Genomic DNA, 10,547 nt, shown 5'->3' with positions numbered 1-10,547 from the left:
AGGACATTAAATGTCAGAAAAGCAGAGAATCCTGTAACTCACCAAACCTTGTCCTTATCCTGTACATGTCTCTGGCTACTTCCAACATGAACATATTTGCAGCAAAATGTTGCATTTCTGTTATAATATACTTTTTTGTGGCGGTTTGGTGGGGGGTTTTTTGGGGTTTTTTTGGCTTTTTGTTTGGTTGGTTTTTTGTTGTTATTTTTTGTTTGTTTGGTTGGTTTGCCTTTTTTTTTTAAATTAGGTTTGTAAAAGACTTATTTGCAGCTAGTTCTACTCCATATTGTTGACATTTTGAAATAGAGGAATGTATTATTAATTTGTGTAATTTTTATTAGTTCAGCAGCTTGCTTATGAAAGACATTACTGAGACTATAAAACTGAGTTGCACAAAAGCCATTTGGGAATTGAGCTAGTAAACTAAAAGAGATCCTACAAAAAAAATTGTATACTACAGAAATGTTTGTCAAAGCCAAAAGTCAGGACTTAATATTACATGCTGCCAAAGTTACCGTATATGTTTATGTAATTGATTCATTGAGAAATACTAGGAAAGAGTTGAAAAAGCAATCACAAATAACATATTTTGAAATACTTTTTCATAGAATAATAGAACCATTTAGGTTGGAAAACACCTCTCATACTGTTGAATCCAACCATTAACCCAGCACTGCCAAGGTCACCACTAAACCATGTCCCCAAATGCCACATCTAATGTTTTTTAAGTACCTCTGGCGATGTCGACTCAACCACTTCCCTGGGCAGCCTCTTCCAGTGTTTGACAACCTTTTCTCTGAAGAAATTTTTCCTAATATCCAATCTAAATCTCCCTCTGATACAACTCGAAGCTGTCTCCTCTTGTCCTGATGTTTACATGGGAGAAAAGACTGACCCCCACCTGGCTACAACCTCCTTTCAGGTAGTTGTGGAAAGCAATCAGGTCTCAACTGAGCCTCCTCCAGGCTAAACAATCCCAGCTCCCTCAGCTGCTCCTCATCAGACTTATGCTCCAGACCCTTCAGCAGCTCTGTTGCCCTTCCCTGGACCTGCTCCAGCACCTCAATGTCTTTGAGGGGCTCATAACTGGCCACAGAATTCAAGGTGTGGCCTCATCAGGGGTACAATCACTCCCCTGGTCCTGCTGGCCACACTACTGCTGATACAGGCCAGGATGCCATTGGCCTTCTTGGCCACCTGGGCACACTGCTGGCTCATGTTCAGCTGGCTGTCGACCAGAACCCTCAAGTCCTTTTCTGCTAAACAGCTTTCCAGACACTCTTGGGAGGAGCTCTTGACTCCCTCAAAGGCAGAGAGGCCCTGCAGAGAGATCTTGGCAATTTAGAGGACTGGGCAATGACCACCTGATGAAGTTTAACAGACACAAGTGCTGGATTCTGCACCTGGGATAGGGAAACCCTTTATGCACTACACACCGGGGGACCAGAGATTGGAGAGCAGTGTGGTGAAAAGAGATCTGGGGATCCTGGTCTATGGCAAGTTGAATATGACTCAGCAGTGCCCTGGCAGCCAGGAGGGCCAACCTGTTCTGGGGGGCATCAGGCAAAGCATGACCAGCCAGTCGAGGGAGGGGATTGTCCCACTCTGCTCTGCACTGGCGCAGCCTCACCTTGAATATTTTGTGCAATTTTGGGCACCTCAATATAGGAAAGATATTAAGCTATTAGAGAGCATCCAAAGGAGGGCTACAAAGGTGGTGAAGGGCCTTGAGACGAAGCTGTATGAGGAGTGACTGAGGTCACTTGGTCTGTTCAGCCTGAAGGAGACTGAGGGGAGACCTCATCACAGTCTACAACTTCCTTGTGAGGGGAAGCAGAGAAGCAGGCAGTGATCTCTTCTCTCTGATGACCGGTGACAGGACCCTGGGGAGCAGCATGAAGCTGTATCAGGGGAAGCTTAGGCTGGATATTAGGAAAAGGTTCTTCAGCTGGAAGGTAGTTGGACATGGAATGGGTTCCCCAGGGAAGTGGTCACAGCAGTTTACTGGATATCAGCAATGACATTTTCATTAGTATAGTGAACACATTGTTTACTTGAGATATTAATTACAAAATTACAACATAAATATAAAAATAATTTCAACTAATTGAATTCTCAAATGGCTAATGGATCAACTGGGAAATAATGAGAAATAGATCATGGCCCTTCAGGAAATGGAAGGAACTCTACCGTGCATTGAGTATAAGAAATAATAAAACAGAGAAAAGGGCGCTTGCAGACTAGGAGGATTAGCAGCAAACTGTTGAGCTTGTTGCAGTAGTTTGCTAGTTTACATCCAGCTATGAGGGGCTTTAAGATACATTCTGAAGTCTTTCTGAGGGCTGCAAGAACAAGGAGGTAATGGCTTTGTGCCAATCCTACTGAACAAGTTGCCATAATAAGAGTCAGTTTGGAAAGTAAATCTCTGCCACCATTGGCTTTGTAGTAAGCTCAGCACCAGTCCTTTGCTGATGATGCACCATGCCCTGGCCACCAGAAAACCCCTCTGCACTTTGTGCACACGTTGTGGGTTAGGGCTTGCCCCTGTGCAAGTATTGGCCTCACTTGACATTTTGGCATCGTGGAGAAAAGGGACCAGTTTGCAATACATACTAAATAAGGAATCACTGGAATCCTCTTGAGAACAGAGAATTAGACAAGAGGATGGAGGGCAGTGTTACAGTTGGAGATTACTTAGCAATGTTGCACTTGGAAAATGCAAGTAAACATGTAGAGCAAATGTCTGTATTCAATAAGAGAATAAATGCTAGAAACTGTAAATATTGATACATGAATGTTCAAGCAAAAGCTGAGAATGTGCTGATAGTATTTATGACAAAATTAATCTTTAATTTGCAATGTGGCAATGCTGCAAAGGCAAAGCTCTCTTGGGGTACATTGCCCTGGCAGTAGAGGAACAAATGTACTGCAGAAACCAGAAGCTGGGGGTACACCTGCTGTGTCCTGTGCTGTGTGAAGACCCACTTCTCACTTATTTGTGTCTATGTAGTACTAGGATGTGAATGGTAATTAAAATGAATTTAAAAGATAGGGGAGTAACACAAAGGAAACAAAATTTTTACTGACTGAAAACTGAGCCATAGTTATGTAGCGTGGAGCAGATGAATAATATTTATGGGACAGTGGAGATAACATGATGGCAAACATTTGAGAAATGGCAGCAATGGAAAGTCATGGTTTGTGTAGGATGACATTAGGATAAGGAAAGTTTTGAGGAATATTCCCCAGAAGACTTGATGAGAATCTGAGTTAGAAAAAATAGAGAGAATGAAGTGTTTTGAAATATTTCTGAGGGGAAAATTCTGTCTAGATGGAAAGATGCACCTGGAGACATGGCATTTTTCTTCCATTTTTAGATATGGCAACTATAACCTTCACAGCTGCAGAGAAACATATGACATATCATATTCCTGTCTTTTGGAAATGAAGTGACAAAAGTTACAATGAAAGGATACCAAGGATACCTTTGACAAGGTTATATTTAGGGCTTGATTAAATAGCTGATATACAAAATCCAGTGAAGACTGATTATAAAGGAACCTGCAATCATGCAATAGGTAAAAAAATGCTTTTCGTTCCACATGTAATGATTACTGCAAACTTAATGATAAGTGTGATTAGGAGTGAGGGCCTATAACTTTTTTTTTCAGACTGTTAAAGCAATTGATTACAACTGTAATAGAAAGAAAACTTCAGATGAAGCTGTGGAAGACGTTGCTTGGGTAATACATATAACGGAATTCGTTAAGCTGTACAGAAGTGTGTCAGCACAGTCATCTTTGCTGGTCTGAATTAATTTAAAATTTAAAATTACAGAAAACAATAGAAAATTAGTATTTGCAGCACAATATGCTATATGTTAAGAAATTATTAGCTTCAAAGATCCATGAAAGAAGATGAGGTGTACCTGCAGGATTAGGACCAGCAAATCCTGCCTTTCTAATCCTTTCCTTTTCTTCTGTTTACTGGATAGGACAGTGGCTGGGATTTGGAAAGCTTTGCATCAGCTCCAGGGCCTGCCCAAGATTTTGTGTCAATCATTCATATGAATTAAGAGAGTTATGTAACAATTCAGTATCGTGGTTTCCATTGGTACCCTGAGCAGGGCAACACATCCCAGGCAGGCTCAGTTCAAGACAGCCCTCAATTCAGTGTCCTTCTGTGAGTACCTGCAGGCCCATGCAGTTCAGTTTCAGTGAGCAGAGGAGGTGCCTAGAGCCTTTTGAGGTATTCTAGGATACTTAAACACCCATGTGAGCTTCATAGGTACAACCCAGAAAATGTAGAGGTGTTGTGGAGTGTCCTACAACATTTCAGATGGCTCAACGCTTACACTTAAGGACCTGAATCACAGCCTAGTTCTGTGTTGTCTGTCATAGAAATAAGCACACACAGACACCTGCACACTGACTCCTCATTTTAAGTGTCTTGAACCATAACCTGCCCAGTTTTCCACACTTCTCTAACCCTTTGCAAGCAACAAAAGCATTCAGTCTTACATATTTACATGAACTGCCCACCATGCTACTTCTCCTGTGCCTGTTGCTGTGGAACTGACCTCCTTGCTTGGACACACTTTTGAGTGATGCCCCAAATCTTTGGGGCAGTCTGGAGCATACAGCCACTTCTGTCTGAACCACTAAGTAACCCTTCGTGGGTGAGCCCACACAACATAACCTGATATGGAAAATTCCCTTCTTCAGAGAGAGAAAAATAGGTGCACGATGAGGAAGCAAATATTTGAAATGTTGAGGTTTGGGCTGGTTCCAGGCCTGGATAGAGTTTGGAGCATTTCCCATCATGGCCAGCCTGGTTTACACAGCACTTGTTACTTGCCTCAGGGAAACTAGCATTAGATCCCTGCTAAAAGAGGACACCTTAATTCAGTTTTGTTATTAACTAGTAGTAGCATAAGTGACATTTATCTAAGATAAGAGACAAGTGGGAAGATATGAGTACAGAGGCCAATTTATGTAGAATTTTAAATTGTAGAAATTATTAGCGATTCTAATGCGCTTTCCCTAACAAGAAAGGTGCAAAATCAGTATACCTGAAGAAGTATAGAAGACAAACAAGAAAATACATTCCGGGCAAGTCCCAGGAGACATCTAATTACTCCTGGAATTAGAAACAGATACTGCAGGCTGCATGGCAAATTACTGAGACAGTTACAATGTGATGAGGTCTCCCAAAAAGTGCTTTCTTAATTATGCTGCAAAAACGTGTTTAAATCATCAGCATGCTAACATGTCTGGTGGATTTTGGGAAATCCTATTTGATTTTCCGTGACGAACACATATGACAAACACAAATCTGTATTCCTACAGACTCCCATTGAAAATCCATCCCTGTTCCCTTCCAAGGGATGAGGGAAGTCTCTGGTACTCTGTTCCATTTACATGGCATTCTGGAAAGAGTACAGAGACAAACATTATATCCAAGAGCTCTGAAAAGACAGGCATTTTAGTGTTTACTGTAATTATCCCTCATTCATTTGAAACAGTGTTACGGAAACACTGGAGAAAGGAAACACATTGTGTGGGATGAAGTCATGAGATAAAATTAAGGTACTCTATATTCTTAAATTTATAAGAAACTTGGAAAATAATGGAATATGCAATGCAGAAAAAAAATTCATCCTCATTCTGTAGAAACATATGAGTGATAGTAAAGAGAGGCTGTTCCTTGCACAAGTGATTTACGTAATTTGTTTCCTCACCCATTTGGCCTTTTGAGTTTCACTTAGCAAAAATGTTTAAAAGAACTGAGCATCTTTCTGTGTTTTGCATTTACACAGGCAAAATACCCCAGAGAAACAAAGACAAATCATCAAAATCTTATCAAATAAAAGTGAAAGACAACTGAAGACAGGATTTTAGATCATGGTTATAGAGATGCTTTCCAGTAGTTGTACTCACTGCTTTGAAACTGACTTTGACTTACTGATTGTAAATGCAAAACTTTCTAAAATATCTTGAGCTGCAGGTGATACAGTAGTTCTCCCTTTGATGAAAGACAAAAAAACTGCTCAAAAACAGCTTGTGTGCAAGAATAATTGGTTTTTCCATCTAAGTTACTTTGCACTGGAGAGCTTTTTGACTGGTTTATTGGTAAGGGTTCCTGAAGCAACCTGTCCTGTTTCCAGCCCATAATGGAATAACGCAACTTCCCTTCATTCCTTTTTTAGGACAGGTTTGATTTTTGTGTTTATATATGAATCTATCATGTGGTTCAACTCCTGCCCTCCTTTCTACAGGTCTCTTGGTTAGTATTTCTGTCCCACATGATAATTAACACATCTGACTTAGGGCAGCTTGTTCTTTTTTCAACTACCTGAAAGACATAGTATATTGAGAATAATTGTAATGAAAGATTATACAATATTCTGTTTGTCATGAAGATTGAAAAAATTACACATAACATATTGAAAACACAAGATAATGAGACTGCCAAAGTTGTGGAAAGCCCATTAATCTTGTTAAACTTAGGAGAACTTGGTGGCAGTAGATCACAGCTTGTTCTACCTGAGAGCAAGGAAGATACTCTGAAAATTTTGGGTCAGCAATAGTTAAAATGTAGTTAAAATGTGTGATCCATCATGAAACTATATAGAGCCACAGTCTAATATTTGGAAAAGGTGAATCGTTTTTTTTAGTCATTTTTTACTGTGCTGTGCTAGCAGAGAAAAACTGGTTTGCCTTCTTCTAATAGAACAAGTCCCACATCCAACCCATATATGCAGAAGATATCCTGTACTCACACTGATATACTGAATATAAATGACAGTGAGCAGATTTTTTCCCCATTCCCCATTTTCATTTCTCACAGTAACTTTCAGTGTATTTGCCCTCTGTTGAGGACCCATTTCCTTAATGATGCAGTGTAATGACAAAGCCTCAGCTGAGCAGCTCATGGGACAGGTCATTAACCTTGTCTTGTTGGTAACATTTTCTCATATCATCTACACTGTCACCTTCTGGCTGTAATTTACTCTTTCATCTGAAAACATTTCTGAGAGAGCAAGCACAGCACATAGATCTGTCAAATCCAATAGCTCACTTAGGCACATTGCTGCTGTCAATTGGCAATGCTGTCAAAAGGCTCAGCTGAGGCATTGGGAAGGCCAAGCAGCAATGAGGACACTGTCCAATGGAAGGACAAATCACACCATTATGTGTTCTAGTTTAATAATGGCAGACAAATACATTTGAAAGGCTTGTGTCATTTTGTCCGAGTGTTTGTGGGATTTCTTCATTCTTTCCTGAGATTCTCCACCGAGACTTCTGTACTTGAGATTTCAGCACAAGAGTCTTTTTTCAGCATGAACCCCTGTTACAAAAGCGGGAGTTGGGGGTGGCAGGAAGACTATATGAAAATTATTGCAAGGTAAGTGGAAAGGGCTGGATATAGAAAAGCAAGCAGCTGTACGGTTTCCTGATCTGATAAGGCATGCTAGAGGAATAGCAATGTGGATGGTGTGCACATACAAGAGAACTTGGTTCCTGCATGAGAGCAGACATGGCAAGAAATTGTATGATCTCTAATAAGAAGCTATGGAAATATGACTGAAGAGTTTTACTGGAGAAAGAAACCAAAAAAGTTTGATTTGTCATGGACAAAAGTTAACCTGGATTTGCTGTGGTGATTTAGCAGCCGCAAAGTGTCACTGACTGTTTAAGAAATTATTTTGATGAAATCTTTAATTATCATTTCCAGATGATGCAAAAAGAGGAACTATGAGCCATCTCTTGAACTCTACAGGGTCTTTTTCTACCTTTGCCAGGTTCTGCTCTTATTTAACATCAGGGGACATTTTGGAGAGTGACAGTAAGAAGAATAATAGGGAGAGGAAAAGTCTGATGAGTTTCTATTTTTCCCTCCTCTGTTGACATTGAAACGTTTGGCAGTTTCTTTAATCTGTCTTTTCTGTTTCATGCATAGGTAAAATTAGAAAGGTAGAACTTTTCTCAGTAATACTTTCCATGTGAAATTATAATATTTTCCATGAGCAAAGGATGAAAACACAAAAAAGGGCTTTCTGTTTTGCCACACTCACAAACTCTCACTCTCTTCCAGCTTGGTAGAGCTGAGAAATAGTAAGAGAGTGTGAAGAAGAGAAAGAGAAAAAATATATTTCATTTTTAAAAATAACACCTTCCCTTTTACATGCTTGACAATGATTTCTGAACACAACACTTCTTGAAATGTAGCACTTCTAACCCTTTCATACCATTTCACAGCTGGTGAGGATACAAGTGAAACCCGTGTGGATAGTACACATACTTCTCAATGCTGCAATAGAAAACTTTGGCCAAGATCTTCCTGACACTTTTAGATTTTTTTCTTTCCATTTTTATAGGTTATGCCTCTTTCTGACAAATAATTTCTCTTTTAAAACAGGTTTTTGCTCCAGTTATACTTGCAGATGAAAAGTATGTTGGAAAAATGCTGTCTCTCATTGTGGATGTGATAATGTTCCCTGAGGGCTCCTATAAGAGGTTTATTGCTTGTGAGGAATTCCTCCACCCTGAAGAAAAAGAATTAACCTCAGAAGCTCAGTAACCCCAGGATCAGAAAGTCAAGTTATTGAACCAATAGAAACCACTGATGAGCCAAAGTTAAGACTTGGGGTAAGATATAAGATTTATATAGGATATACATGGGGCCCCAGTGCATCATAGACACAATTTGGGTGCCAGTGTTCAAGAGAGGAGTCTAGCTCCAAGTCCTAATTCGGATTAGATCACAAGAGGCTATTTAAAACAACAAACAAACCCAAACCCTGACCAACCAACCAACAAACCAACCGAACAGAACAACAACCCCCCCAAACCTCCCCCCCCCACCTCCTTTAAGAACATAGCGTCCTTCATCCTTCGGTGTGTGGTCCCCAGCCAGAGTTTTTCCATAGCTGCACTGCCAAGGGACCCAGTGTTCTGGGCTGTGCATGGTGTTTCTATGTATAATTACAGGACTGTGATCTGCTCTGGCAGGGGGGTATCAACCACCATCCTGCCATCTCTCTGGATGGTTGAGAAGCAGGGCAAACCCTGCTGCTTTGGGGTGCCAATGCCATTATACTTCCAGCTGGAGTAGTGCTTTCCACTGAAACAAAAAGCACATCACATCCCTGTGCAGCTGGGACTGTGCGCGATGTTGCGGTTGTGCAAACATGTGGGCTGACCTGTGCCTGCATCAGGGCATATCACGGGTGTCCATGGCCTTCCTGAAATCTACAGCCCTCTCTGAATCAGGGTAATAATGTGTGTGTCTAATTTAAGTTTCCTTACTGAAGCTAACACATCAAATGTGTGAAGATATCACCAACAAATGCTGCTTTAAACATCCTACATCACGTGTTGACAGAGTGTTTTGGCTCTGGCCAAGTGGCTTGGCTAAATAAATGTTAAAAAATGTGTTAGAAAAATGCCTCCTTTTGCCTTTCCAAATAATGTAGAGCTGGCAAGTGAATATCTTTCATCTAGATTGGGTTTTGCATAATCCTCTCAATATTCCATTTTAATATGCCTATGTATCTATGGATGAATCTTGATTGTTCTCTAGTGAAATATTGTGAATCAAATTATAGTGACAGAATCTTGACTATTTAATTAATGTCTTAGTATGTAACTAATGCTTGATTCCTACAAATGACAAAATTAACTGCTTTATTTAACTATGTTGTTCTCAGAGGAAAAGAGTACACTTATAATGCTCCATAGTGCTATTTACACCTGATTAATTACTTGTATTTACAAATTGTCTAAATTACCTTGCCACAGAGGAGGATGGGGACCACAGTCCATGAATAAAATTAAAGCTTCATACTTCAAAAGCCAGTTAGGTACACTACATTTGTTAGAAGTGATTTGGAAGCTGTTCATATAAATAATATGTGGCTATTCATACATTTTGCTGTCTTGAACCCACAGAAACCTCAGTTTAGATCAGAACTGTCATTTTATGTCATGTCAGTAGAGAAAGGGGGAGTGTTGTTATTGTTATTATTATTATGATGTTTTATGAGCAAGTGGCATTGGAAATGTGGGTCCCCTGTCATCTTTCCACTAGGCACATGTGTCCCATGGTAAAACCAATCGTGCTCATCTGTTTCCAAACCCAGTGCTGACACCTGTCACCTGTTCTACTTGTCAATGTGAGTGCTCTTATTTAGATAAGAATTTACTCTGAATATATTTTGGACCTGAATTTTAAGTTCCTAAGTGACTCTCGACCATTTAGTGGGCCAAACCAAACTGTATCCCTACACTGTTGAATACTGTGCTAGGATCCAAACTTCACAGCTAAGTTTGTGACTTAGCAGTGGCTCTGCTAGGCAGCCCTGATCCCTTTTCTGTGCCAAGTACCAGGATTTGGTCTTATTCATTGCCTGTGGAAATCAGGACTCACAGACTCATGGCCTTTGAAAGCCAGTAATTTTCTATCCATTTTAGAGAGGGCAGCAGTTTTAAATGAGGTGCTTTGCAGAACTCACACGGAAACTCATGGCATGTTTTCTAAGGGGC

This window comes from Pseudopipra pipra, chromosome 3, assembly GCF_036250125.1.
Source record: "Pseudopipra pipra isolate bDixPip1 chromosome 3, bDixPip1.hap1, whole genome shotgun sequence".
NCBI classification, from domain to species: domain Eukaryota; kingdom Metazoa; phylum Chordata; class Aves; order Passeriformes; family Pipridae; genus Pseudopipra; species Pseudopipra pipra.
Note: the sequence above shows the minus strand (reverse complement) of the source record.